At 43.7% G+C, this 12,409-nt stretch overlaps 1 protein-coding gene across 1 annotated transcript in view; it reads right to left on the bottom strand.

Annotated features, from left to right (window-relative positions):
* LOC149260571 (iron-sulfur cluster co-chaperone protein HscB homolog) overlaps positions 1 to 12,409 on the bottom strand; it is a 68,190-nt gene that overhangs the window by 34,933 nt on the left and 20,848 nt on the right. The gene's annotated exons all lie outside the window — the stretch shown is intronic.

Here is a 12,409-nt window from a genome sequence, read left to right as displayed (position 1 = left end):
CCATGATCCTCCACCTTGCAGATTGACCCTGCCAATTGTCCACTCTCGCCCATCGCACCCCATAGAAGGGCTTTTTAGTATGCAACGCACCTCCCGTGTGCATTTAGGTGGGATGCAGCGCACTTTGACCATGGAGCAGGTGAGATGGTCCAGTTTTGACCAGTTCTGAGTAATTTTTCATGGAGAACTTCTGGGAGATGATCTAATCAGCTGACCTTGTTCTTTTAGGGGTTGGAACAACACTTTTAGGGACCTAAGAGCCCTTGGTTTATGGACATTTATGATTGGGGTTGCAGTGCCCAAAAATGTTTATAACAGTTGCCCCCTAAAGCATGAGGTCGTTAATCTTTTTTGATGTCGGGTGAAATGCTTTATCATGAGGATCCGAAGTTTTTTCAAGCTGGAAGGCGACCTGTAATAAGATACAATACAACACATTATCTTCATAACATTCTCATGATCTAACTGAGGTGAGCATTCCCATGCTCAGCTTTATAAATTCATTTTCATGTACATAAGACAAACAATCGTCTGTGTGCAGACTGATGATTCTGGTAGAGCCATCATCCCTTGGATTGGATGATTATCTGTGCAGCAATGATGTACATTTGATGTCTTTATTTTCCTAAATATATATCGCAGCCCGGATGGATGAAACTAGATCTGGGGTCTTCAATCTCGTTCGATCTTCACTCAAGGTACAAGTCGATTCATGTGAGAGATGTTCTGGAGTCGAACATGGAAAGACATCCCCTGATTACCAGCCAATGATGTAAGTTGTTAACAGGCGCGAGAGGAATCACCGATAATGATGATGACCCTCAAGGTACTATAGTAAATTCACGTGGTGTGAATAAGCGACTTGGCGTCGAACACCATGCAAAATCTTTCGATCAAAGGCCATTGATGCAAACCTGTCGCCGGAAGTGAGAAACTTGCCATTGAGGCATGCAAGCTTCAAAGTACTGAAAGGGTTGTTCCTAGATCGACTTCCTGGATAATGCGCTGATGTCGACAAGAAGCGATCCGTCATAGGAGGGCCTTAGTGAATCCCACATCAATGACACGGAATGGAGCAAATGATTTTAATGGAGGTGAAAACGATCTGATGACATAAGATTCAGGGTGGCAGTCATGAAAGAATGGAGCGTAAATGTATTGTAGTGGATGAGACATAGGTGAATTCTCTGAGCGACTTCTCTTGAACATACCGGCGACACTGACATGATGGATTGGTAGCGTTAACCCCAAATATGGATGGTGTGATGGACCAATGGTGATATGACCAGTGAACGGAACAACCCAACCCGACTCGGATGTGGAGTGAAAGTGTCATGTTCAAAAGCGACTTGCTACCAACAAAGTTTCTTCAAGTTTTCTTCCCAATTTTTCCCCAGTCATTGCTGACCAGTACCTCTTTATTTTTGTCAAGCTTGAGGAGGATAACATATGCTTGTTCTATAATTTGCCCTTCGGGCAAACCCATCGCTATGTTTTAAGGAGCCTAGCGATAATGAAACTCGTTCTTGTCTGTATGGACAAGTTTGTCGCTATTCGGTTTTAACGAGTTTAACGACAAAGATAACTCGATCCTTTTCAATTTTAGAGAGTCTGAAAAAGGACGTAAAGAAAACTCCAATAATCCTTTTTCGTCATATAATCCCTTGAGTCCGAAAAAGTATAAAACAATACAAAAAGGGATGAATTTTCGGTACTTTTATCGAGCCGAACAAAACAAGCGCTCGATCTTTTTGTGTAATAATCCCTCAAGTCCAAAAAGATTAAAATCTAAAGGAGGGATAGCACTTCCGGTCACTTTAACGAGCTGGAGAGGCCAATTACTCGGCAATCTTTTCATATTTTACAAGTTAGTTGAAAAGAGCTTAAAGGAAACTCGTTTTTTGAGGAACGAGTGATAAATTTGGGTAGCAGCTAATTCCAGGTAAGGTTTGGAATTTTCCAATCACGGCAGTGTCACAAGGATGGCTAACGGGGTCACTCTTCGCAGTTGTTTCTCAAAAGGGTAAACAATCAAATGGGGGTGAATGATCAGCCAAAACAGAGTGGAGGTGATGATGAGAACACGACCAAGGCTTCAAAGGCTGATGATAATGCATTCACGATGGTTATTTACCGGAAATTGGTTCATTTTTTAATGAGCTTAAACTTTGGGGGAACATTTGCTCATTGCTTATGTTTATTTTTTAACGAGCTTGAATTCCGCGTTATAACTGCTCGATATAATGGTCATTGATTATCTTGATTTTACCATTGACAACTTTTGTTCCTTCAACGGTTGTACTGCTTCTTCAATTGCTTCATCAAACTAGTTAGAAACGAATAACATATGCTTGAAAAATGAGTCAAAATACTAATATTTTACTTGAATTGCGTGAAAAGTAATTTAAAAGTGGTTTTTACCTCTCATTTTACCATTTCATTTGTACTTTGGTTTGTTGGAACTTTGGAGGTGCTTTCCCCCTTGATTTTCACTAGCTGATTCCGGGAGATTCTGTGGACGATTCTCGGCACCGCCTGGACCAGGTAGGAGCTAAACCTGAGCTCTTCAATTTCATCCTTTCCTTTTTGAATTCTGCGCATGTTTTGTGGTTTTTTTGAGCCTCTGGGGTTTGAAAAACTCGCCCTGGCTCCATCGCACCTCTTCTATATCGAAAGGTGCGATGCATGCTGGCTTGGCCATTGGCCAGTCAGCATGCATCCCACCTAGAACACTGCTTGGGGTGCGATGGGCGCAAAGAGGGAAATTTATGCACAGTTTTTCATGAAAATTTTTGCCTGTTTTTTCACCAAATCAGAATCCTGACTCTTCTCTTGTTTGTTTCAGAGATTCATTGGAGCAAAATGCCTGTTACATGGCGAGAACGTGAGCATGAAGAAGAGGACATGCTTGCTTTAAATGATCCGGTTACGGTAAATGCATTGCGGAACTGTGGCCTGTTCAAGTTTTTTCGCATCTCTAGCATGAGGCAACAAATCAACTTGTTGCAATATTTCCTCGATGCATGGGATCCTACCACCCAGGTGTTCCAGATTAGGGGCAAGTCCATCCCCTTGACTGTCGTGGGCATCTATTTTTTGACCGGCTTATCGAGGCGGGGTGCCCCTATCTCATTATCAGGTTTGGCCCGTGGGGTGAATCTGTGAGAGATTACATTCGTAGGTATTGCAGAGAGGGATCTCAGCCGAGTAAGGACGACAAGATCAATATCCGAGATGTCACTGACAGGTCCCTGAGGACCATTCTGTTCACTTTTGCTAGACTGGTTGGTAGTGCGGCTCTTCATGTGGCCAACAGGTCTTATATGCAGTACGCCTTGGAATGCCTTGAACCAAGGTGTTCAACTGGTGTGATGCAGTACTCTCTGTGATGAAAGAACCACTGACCAAGGTGAAAAACGGAAGATTGAAGAACTTTGGATATGGTTCTATTTTGACCACTTTTGCCTTGGAAAAGATCCTACTGATGCAGCCGCAGTATGTTTCACTTGGTTTACCTCCACCGACTGAGCCACGGATGCAGAGATGGGTCAACCTTATGGCCAGACATGCTGGTCAGTCCCAGGTTTCCTTTTCTCATACCTTTTTCGAGTGGTTCAACCGTCAGGAGATGGTTTTTTCTGAGTATCCATATGCTGGTATGGATTTCCGGGGTGACCCGGATTTGGTGCTTTCTTCTATCAGGACTAATCAAAACTCATGTGCTCATGCAGATGTTGGACCAGTCCGCCAGTAGTACGCCTGAGAGTGCCAGCTGCCGCTCCAGCAGGAGAGGCTGTGGGAAGGGCTATCCTTCGCGACCTTGATGTGGTCGAGACTCTTTCAGCATTGCAGGACCAGGTTGAAGGCCTCACTCTTGGTATTCCGGACGTGAGGACTGACGAGCTGCCTCTGAGGTTGCAACGACATTCTATTGGCGTGCCGAGTCGATGGACTAGGCTTTTACGCATGATTGCACAGGCGATGACTTGTTATCACCAGCGTCATTAGACTAGGGTGCCCCCTAGCATTTTGAGTTTTGGGTCATCTGACCAATTTTGTTTTGGTTACAGAACATTATATGTAAACCATAAACAGTTATATATATATTTTTGGTTTTCGGAGTTTTATTTTGGTTAAGTTACATGATCCTGATGCAAATATTGATGAAATGCTTATTTTTATAAATTTTTCAAATATCTATCTAACACATAATTTGCCAATGAGTCCGTTAATGTGTTTAAGTTTCTAGAAATATGTTGATATTGAATAAAATCAAATTGCCTTTCCAAAATCTTGACCCTTAGGAACATGCGATAGATAGCTGGATTTCAGACGGAGTAGATACCAGTGAGTTGTAGGATGACAAGTTGTGAGTCTAGCCTAATGACAAGTCGGCTTATGCCATGTGTGATGGCATCAGAGAGAAGTTCTATCAACGCGCTATATTCAGCGATGTTATTTGTTGACCGACCAATACATACCCCTCTGAAACTTACTAACTCGCCGCTTGGATCAAAAATGGCCCAAGCCGCAGAAGATAGGTTCCGCGAACTACGACTCGCTCCGTCGGCATATCCAACAAAAGATTCCAATACTAACTCGCCGCTTGGATCAAAAATGGCCCAAGCCGCAGAAGATAGGTTCCGCGAACTACGACTCGCTCCGTCGGCATATCCAACAAAAGATTCCAATAGGTTCGACATCTACGACAAATGTAAAAAGTGGATTACTTGACCAAAACAATTACCCTTAGCGAAAACAAAAATGTAACAAAAGCATATGGGTTACTACACTGAATCATGCGTAGTAACACTTAAGGTACAACCCGTTACGGGGTTGCGCCAGTGGAATCCCGTCATAATCCATTAACTCGTAGGCTCCTTTTGCTAATACACGCTTAACAATATAGGGGCCCATCCACAAAGACTTGAATTTACCTGCTCCCAATTTATCGGATTCTTGGTCGTAAAGTAAGACCAAGTCACCTTCTGAGAAGACACGGGGTTTGACATTCTTTTCGAACTGCGCCTTGACTCGTTTCTTATGGGCTTCGTTAGTCGATGCGGCATCACGACGGGTTTCATCCAATTGGATTAGTTCCAAGAAACGAGCCTCCTCTTCTGAAGTTCCGGGGAGAAGGTCGACTGCGAGTTTGAGGGACGAGATTTCACACTGAACTGGTAAGATTGCTTCTAGGCCATACACCAGTTGAAAAGGTGTGAACCCGGTTGCATTCCTTACCAATGTTCGGTATGCCCACAAGGCTGAGTACAGGATCAGGTGCCAACTCCTTTTGTGGACTCCAATCATCCTTTGCAGCATCCGCTTCAGGACTTTGTTGATTGCTTCAACTTGTCCATTGGCCTGCGGGTAATATGGAGTAGAGCTGTCGTGGGACAACCCCAATTTGGCAGCCAATTCAACCATCATGTGATTGTGAAAATGCGATCCATGATCTGTGACTATAGCCTGTGGAATGCCGAATCTGGCGACTACATGATTGAAAAAGAAAAGGGCAACTGTTTCACCGGTGTTATCTAATGTAGGCATCGCCTTGGCCCATTTGGTAAAATAGTCTACTGCGACTATGATATACCCATGCCCCCCGGTCGAGGTGGGGTTACATGTCATGAAATCAATGCCCCATTTGGCGAATGGCCCAACAGCAACTATCGGTTGCAGGGGTGCGGGTGGTTTTCTGGTTTTGCTATCGAAAATTTGACATGCATGGCAACTTCTGACTGCGGTTATGCAATCTTTGAACATTGTTGGCCAGAAGTATCCTGCTCGTAAAAAAATTTGTGCCGTAGCGTAACCAGATTGATGCCCCCCACACGCGCCTGAATGGCAATCATTCAAGACTTTTTCGGCCTCCTCATGGGTGAGGCACCTCCTCAGAACTGTATCGACACCACGACGGTAAAGTGTATCACCGACGATCATGTAGTCTTTTGATTGGTATCGAATACATTTTTGTTCCGTGCGAAAGGTATTAGACCTATATTTTTGGGTTTGGAGATAGATGATTATATCTCCATACAATGGATTGCTTGAAGATATCAGAAACAAAGACTCATCCACGATGGTTTCTTCGGATGTTTCATCGTTGGACGACGATGGGAAATCGCATAGTAATTCCGCAAAAACCAGGGATTTCTTTGATTTGGATTTTACAAATTCCAGATCAAACTCTTGAAGAATTGCTATCCATTTTGAATATTTGCCCCCCAGCAACTGTCGCGACAATATATAAGTCATGGGGTTGCAATCTGACAAAATGGTAGTTTTTCGAAAGAGTACATAGTTTCGAAATCTCTGTATCGTTTGAATAGCTGCAAGAGCCAGCTTTTCAACGTAGGAATACTTGCTTTCTGTATCATTTAAGTTTCTACTTAAATAATATATGGGATGTTCAATTCCATTTTCTTCTTGTACTAAAACCATTGCGATAGTTGTATTCGCTGCAGCGAGATACAGGTTAAAGTCTTTTTGATAATTAGGAGCATAAATTAATGATGCTTTCATTAGGGATTCCTTTAAAGCATCAAAGGAAGCTTGCGCGACCTGATCCCAGACGAAGGGTACTTCTTTTTTCAATAGACATGTATAACCTTTAGCAAGTTCGGCGTAATTTGGAATAAATCTCCTCAGAAAGTTTGCTTTCCCTTGGAGTTTCTGAATCTGAAGCAAATTTGAAGGTGGAGGAAAATTTATAATTGCCTGAACCTTACATGGGTCGAGACGAATCCCGTCCTTTGAGACTACAAAGCCAAGTAAACGACCAGAACTGACACAGAACACACATTTGTGTGCATTGAGTCGTATCTTGTAGTGTCGGCAACGTAGAAATATCGCTCTTAAATGCTGCGGATGATCGGTCCGCTTTCGCGAATGAGCCGTGTTAGCTCTGCTACAAAACGAGGATTCCATATGGTCAGAGACAGGCTTGGTCTGCTTGGTTGTGCCCAAAAGGATCCATGCATGCTGTTGAAATCTTCAAATTTTGGTTAGAGGCCTTTCACCGATCAAAGCTATTGCAAAAGAAAAGCCCTTGAAGGGGCGGAAATACACTATCGGGAGGCACAAATACTCTAAAATCATGAAAAAACTCAAATTGCAGGCATAACAGTTCAATTCGTGACAGGCGTTGGATCTGGCCGATCAACGGTCCATATCGCGTCGGCATATCACATCGGCGGGTCGCAAGTGGAGGACTTACGAAGAAGTTTGGGCCTTTGTATTATGCGATCGTTGATATCGCATCGGCGTTTTCTAATGGGCGGGGCCTTTACCTTTGACATGTTTCCGATCAGATGGGCCAGACCCAGCGGTGGTGTAAATTCCTTTTCATAGATTATCGGGTCCCCAGTGGCAAAGGGGCAGTGGCAATGGAGATCAGCGATTTAGCGAGGACCATTAATCGCATGCACGGATCAACGGCTCACGCTGCGTCGGCTTTTCGCTATCCGCAAAACCAAAGGGACAGGGCCTTCACATATGTTATGTTCTAATCCGATGGGCCGGACCTGACGGCCATGCAGCACTCCATTGCATAATATTTCAAATTCGCGCTTGTCGTTTTTCATTGTTTTGTATGTATTTTCTTTGTATAAAGAAAATACAAAGGGAAGCCTTGGCGGGTGCCTATTGCGATGAAGTCCGGACCCGAAAGGGTCCGTGAATCAAAATATATATGATCAGGTCCAGCAGAGGCATTATTCATGTTTTTCTAATATTTCATTGTATTTTCAAATATGAGGAAAAGAGAGGGATCAGAGGTATCAGCCCATGTTGCGATCGGGAAAACAAAGGATCGGCCAGCCTAAGATATGCATTGCAGCCCAAATGACGGACCCGATAAATGATTAAGCCATGAATGAACCTTTTGAAGTTCAAGTGAAGCATTAATGGGCGGGAATGAGCAGTTTGACAGTATTTTCACTGTTTAATAAGCAAAACCGTCATGATTGAGCCATTTTATTGTTCAACGGCTGCATTTAATCAACAGTATGGCCGAGGAGGAAGCAGGACACCGACTATCAATGTAGAGCATTCAATGGTTATGGTTCCTTTGGTATTTCACGCCACCTGCTCCAAGGAGGACTGCAGAGCAACAGAAAGGTCAAATCCATTTACAACACGGCCAGATTTGTATTAGTGGCCCATATCCAATTGTAAATGTGGTTGGTGATCATTTATTGACTCCTCCACGCATAGCTTAGCAAAGCAATTTTGTAAACAAATTGTATATATACCCAGAACAAAGATGTAACAAAGGGATGAGTGTTAGATGAAGAGAACCCTGTTGTAAGGTTCAACTTCTGCAGACTGTAACTACTTTCTAACCTGCAGCGTCTGGTCTTCATTTCCAGCTAATACAAGCTTCTTTTGTTGTTTATTGCTCACTTTCCACTTCTCTTTCTTGTTCCAGGCTATGCCTGTTTGCATTTGTTCTATTGCTGTGAATGTTTTAGCATCAGAGGGGCTGTCATCCCACCTCTGTGTTAGGATTTAGCATGTATCATAGAACATGTGTGCAGGTTTCTGTTGTTTAATGCATAGAGAGCTGTCATCCTGTCTGTGCATTAGAAACTAGATTTACATACCTCTTAACTGGTTGCAGCCGGCCATCACAGGGTCCTGTGCATCTGCTGGTGTGGTCAGTCTTCTCCATTATCACCTTATCCTCAAACTGTGAGTAATAGGCAGTTAAAAGCCTTATAGTCTGGGGGTGTTCACCCATGTCTGGGGTCAATCATAGTAGAAGTGGTTATCTGGCTTGAATATGCAGCATTTGTTTCATTCATCCATCATTTATCCACCATATTTGTTGAATTTGTAAAGTTCCCGAGCATCACCGATATGAAACCTAGGTGACTTTCTTGGGGTGATAACATTAAATGGCGCCGTTGCCGGGGAGAGGAGAATCGAAGCTTAGCTTCCCTGGGAGACAACACAGCTTCAAGCTTTGATGACAGACAAGGCTTGAACACAGATTTTGGTTGTAATCATCTGTCTGGCGACTCCACTGGAGGAAGGCCATCCTTTGGCGACTCCACATTGAAGTTCCGGCACAGTTCGTGAAGCTTGCTCGGAGAAATCTTCAGAAATCACTAGCTGGCCAGTGCCTGATCCTGAGAAGATCGATAAGCAGAAGAAACTTTGCGGAAGGGAGCATCAGGATCAGGTAAGCCTTAAAGAAGTCCCATGTATCTCTGTTAGTGAAGTATTTCCTTCAGAGATTCATCCCGCTCCCGTTCATTCATTTCCCTTTCGGATATCAGTCCATACAAAAGCGTCCCACGCTGTCCATCGTATTCCTCTGTTTCTGTCATTCTTTTCATTGATTCACTCCACTCAGTCCACCAGTATCCTTTTCGTATACCTCAGTCATGGAAAGAATCATTGCCGCTAGGTATGGACCCCTGGTCTTGCCTGTCCCATTACGTGCCATGCCTGCTGGAGATTATCAAGAATTTATGCCAAAGTTTACTGGTAAAGGAGGAGTATCAGCTGAAGAGCATTTAGAGGCTTTTTATAGCTACGCTGATAACCTGGATATCAATGAAGAGGATGTCTGGATGAGGCTTTTTGTCCAAAGCCTAGATGGGGAAGCTAGAACATGGTTTAGAAATTTACCCCCTAGGTCCATTGCAGACATTGATGCTTTAGATGATGTATTTTTAAAGCACTGGGGAAATAATAAAGATCTGCTCTTTTATCATGATGAATTTGGGAACTTGCAGAGGGAAGATGGTGAGCTGCTGTCCGATTTTAATATCAGATTCAATCATTTGTACAGCAGAATGCCAGCAGAAATAAAACCCACCCCTACTTCTGCTATGCTTACTTATGCCAATGCCTTCGATTCTCAGTTCTGCCTGCTGTTAAGAGAAAGACGATGCACTTCTTTGGCTGAAATGCAAGCTGCAGCCTTTGAAGTAGAATCGAACATTCTGGCTGCAGAAAGACTTGAAGGTGATGCTGATAGGAGAAGTCAGGGATGTGAATCCTCATCATCCTATGAGCCCGAGATTGATAAATTAGCTAGGATGATTGAGCTTTTGTCCTCTAAAGTTTCCAAATTAGTGGCTGAGCAGTACTCTGAGGAAGCAGATGCGCCTTTGCAGATTTTGCAGAGAAATAGAGATGCAAACGAAGATCAAAGGGTGAAGACCCTTTGTCAAAGTACAGTCATGAAAGAAAAGTTGTATAAAGAGGAGGAGAAGGTCCATGTTTTGGAAGGTGCTCCTTTCCTAACAAAAGTTGCATACGAAGAAGCAGTATCCAAGAGCACTGCTTATCAGTTTGTTGTACCTGCAGAACAACAAGCTTATGAGCAGCAGCAGTCAGCAGCTGATCCTTTCTTCCTCCAAGAATTTGTGCCCGAAGACAGCCCAACTTCTCATGACTATGCAGATCTGCCAATTTGCCAGCCTGCTTTTGTCCTCAGTCCAGTGATTGAAAAGGAAGAGGAAAGCTCTCCATCATCTTTTGTTTCCTTGCCTGCTCAAAAGGAAAGCCCTCATTGCTGCCCCTTGAACACTGAGGCAGAACATAATTCAGTGCTCAAGGCTGAGACTGATCACCTCAGTTTTGATATTTTGATACCTGCTCAGATGGCCTCCACACAAACTGAAAGGGCAGCTTGTCAGATAACAGAGGAAGAGGATGTGCAGTTTTGGGAATCCTCCTTGGATGAGGACTATTCTAAAGAAGATGCTGGAGCAGGTGATGTCTGTGTGTCCTCCACACAAGAGTACATTGGTTTGCCATTCATTTTAACAGTGCAGGCCACAGATAGCACAAAGAAGTACACAGCAGCCATTGTTTTCCAGCAGGTGTACAGAGGCTCCAGTAAAGAACATCCAAGGAGGAGCACACATAGAAAGGGAATGAAGTTCAAGCCTCCTCTACCTGATGAGCTCAAATGCCCCAAACTTTTTAAGGTGGAGGATCAAATCAATCCAATCCTGTTGATCTATGATGAACCGGGCTGAGAGCAGGAGAAACAATTTTGGTTGCCCTGCTAATGGGCAAATTTTGAAGTTTAAGTTTTCGAGCTTTTATGTTTGTAATTAAGTTCTTTTACAGTTTTATGTTGTATGCTTAGTTGACTCCATGCCCAATGGACACTAGGCAAGTGTTTTTTTTATATAGCTGTTTTTGTATGAAGGCATTGGTCTGCAGGTTCTTGAGACCTCACAGGGAGGATCTCATCCCCAGAAGGAGCCAGTGTTAGCTCTGCTACAAAACGAGGATTCCATATGGTCAGAGACAGGTTGGGTCTGCTTGGTTGTGCCCAAAAGGATCCATGCATGCTGTTGAAATCCTCAAATTTTGGTTAGAGGCCTTTCACTGATCAAAGCTATTGCAAAAGAAAAGCCCTTGAAGGGGCGGAAATACACTATCGGGAGGCACAAATACTCTAAAATCATGAAAAAACTCAAATTGCAGGCATAACAGTTCAATTCGTGACAGCCGTTGGATCTAGCCGATCAATGGTCCAGATCGTGTCGGCATATCGCATCGGCGGGTCGCAAGTGGAGGACTTACAAAGAAGTTTGGGCCTTTGTATTATGCGATCGTCGATATCGCATCGGCGTTTTCTAATGGGCGGGGCCTTTACCTTTGACATGCTTCCGATCCGATGGGCCGGACCCGGCGGTGGTGTAAATTCCTTTTCATAGATTATCGGGTCCGCAGTGGCAAAGGGGCAGTGGCAATGGAGATCAGCGATTAAGCGAGGACCGTTAATCGCGTGCACGGATCAACGGCTCACGCTGCGTCGGCTTTTCGCTATCGGCAAAACCAAAGGGACAGGGCCTTCACATATGTTATGTTCCGATCCGATGGGCCTGACCCGACAGCCATGCGGCACTCCATTGCATAATATTTCAAATCCGCGCCTGTCGCTTTTCATTGTTTTGTATGTATTTTCTTTGTATAAAGAAAATACAAAGGGAAGCCTTGGCGAGTGCCTATTGCGATGAAGTCCAGACCCGAAAGGGTCCGTGAATCAAAATATATATATGATCAGGTCCAGCAGAGGCATTATTCATGTTTTTCTAATATTTCATTGTATTTTCAAATATGAGGAAAAGAGAGGGATCGGAGGTATCATCCCATGTCGCGATCGGGAAAACAAAGGATCGGCCAGCCTAAGATATGCATTGCAGCCCAAATGACAGACCCGATAAATGATTAAGCCATGAATGAACCTTTTGAAGTTCAAGTGAAGCATTAATGGGCGGGAATGAGCAGTTTGACAGTATTTTCACTGTTTAATAAGCAAAACCGTCATGATTGAGCCATTTTATTGTTCAACGGCTGCATTTAATCAACAGTATGGCCGAGGAGGAAGCAGGACACCGACTATCAATGCAGAGCATTCAATGGTTATGGTTCC

Source organism: Pinus tabuliformis, chromosome 6 (assembly GCF_031772625.1).
Source record: "Pinus tabuliformis cultivar Carrire ecotype Pingquan chromosome 6, CPIR1, whole genome shotgun sequence".
Lineage (NCBI taxonomy): Eukaryota > Viridiplantae > Streptophyta > Pinopsida > Pinales > Pinaceae > Pinus > Pinus tabuliformis.
Note: the sequence above shows the minus strand (reverse complement) of the source record. Positions and strands in the feature narration are given on the sequence as shown.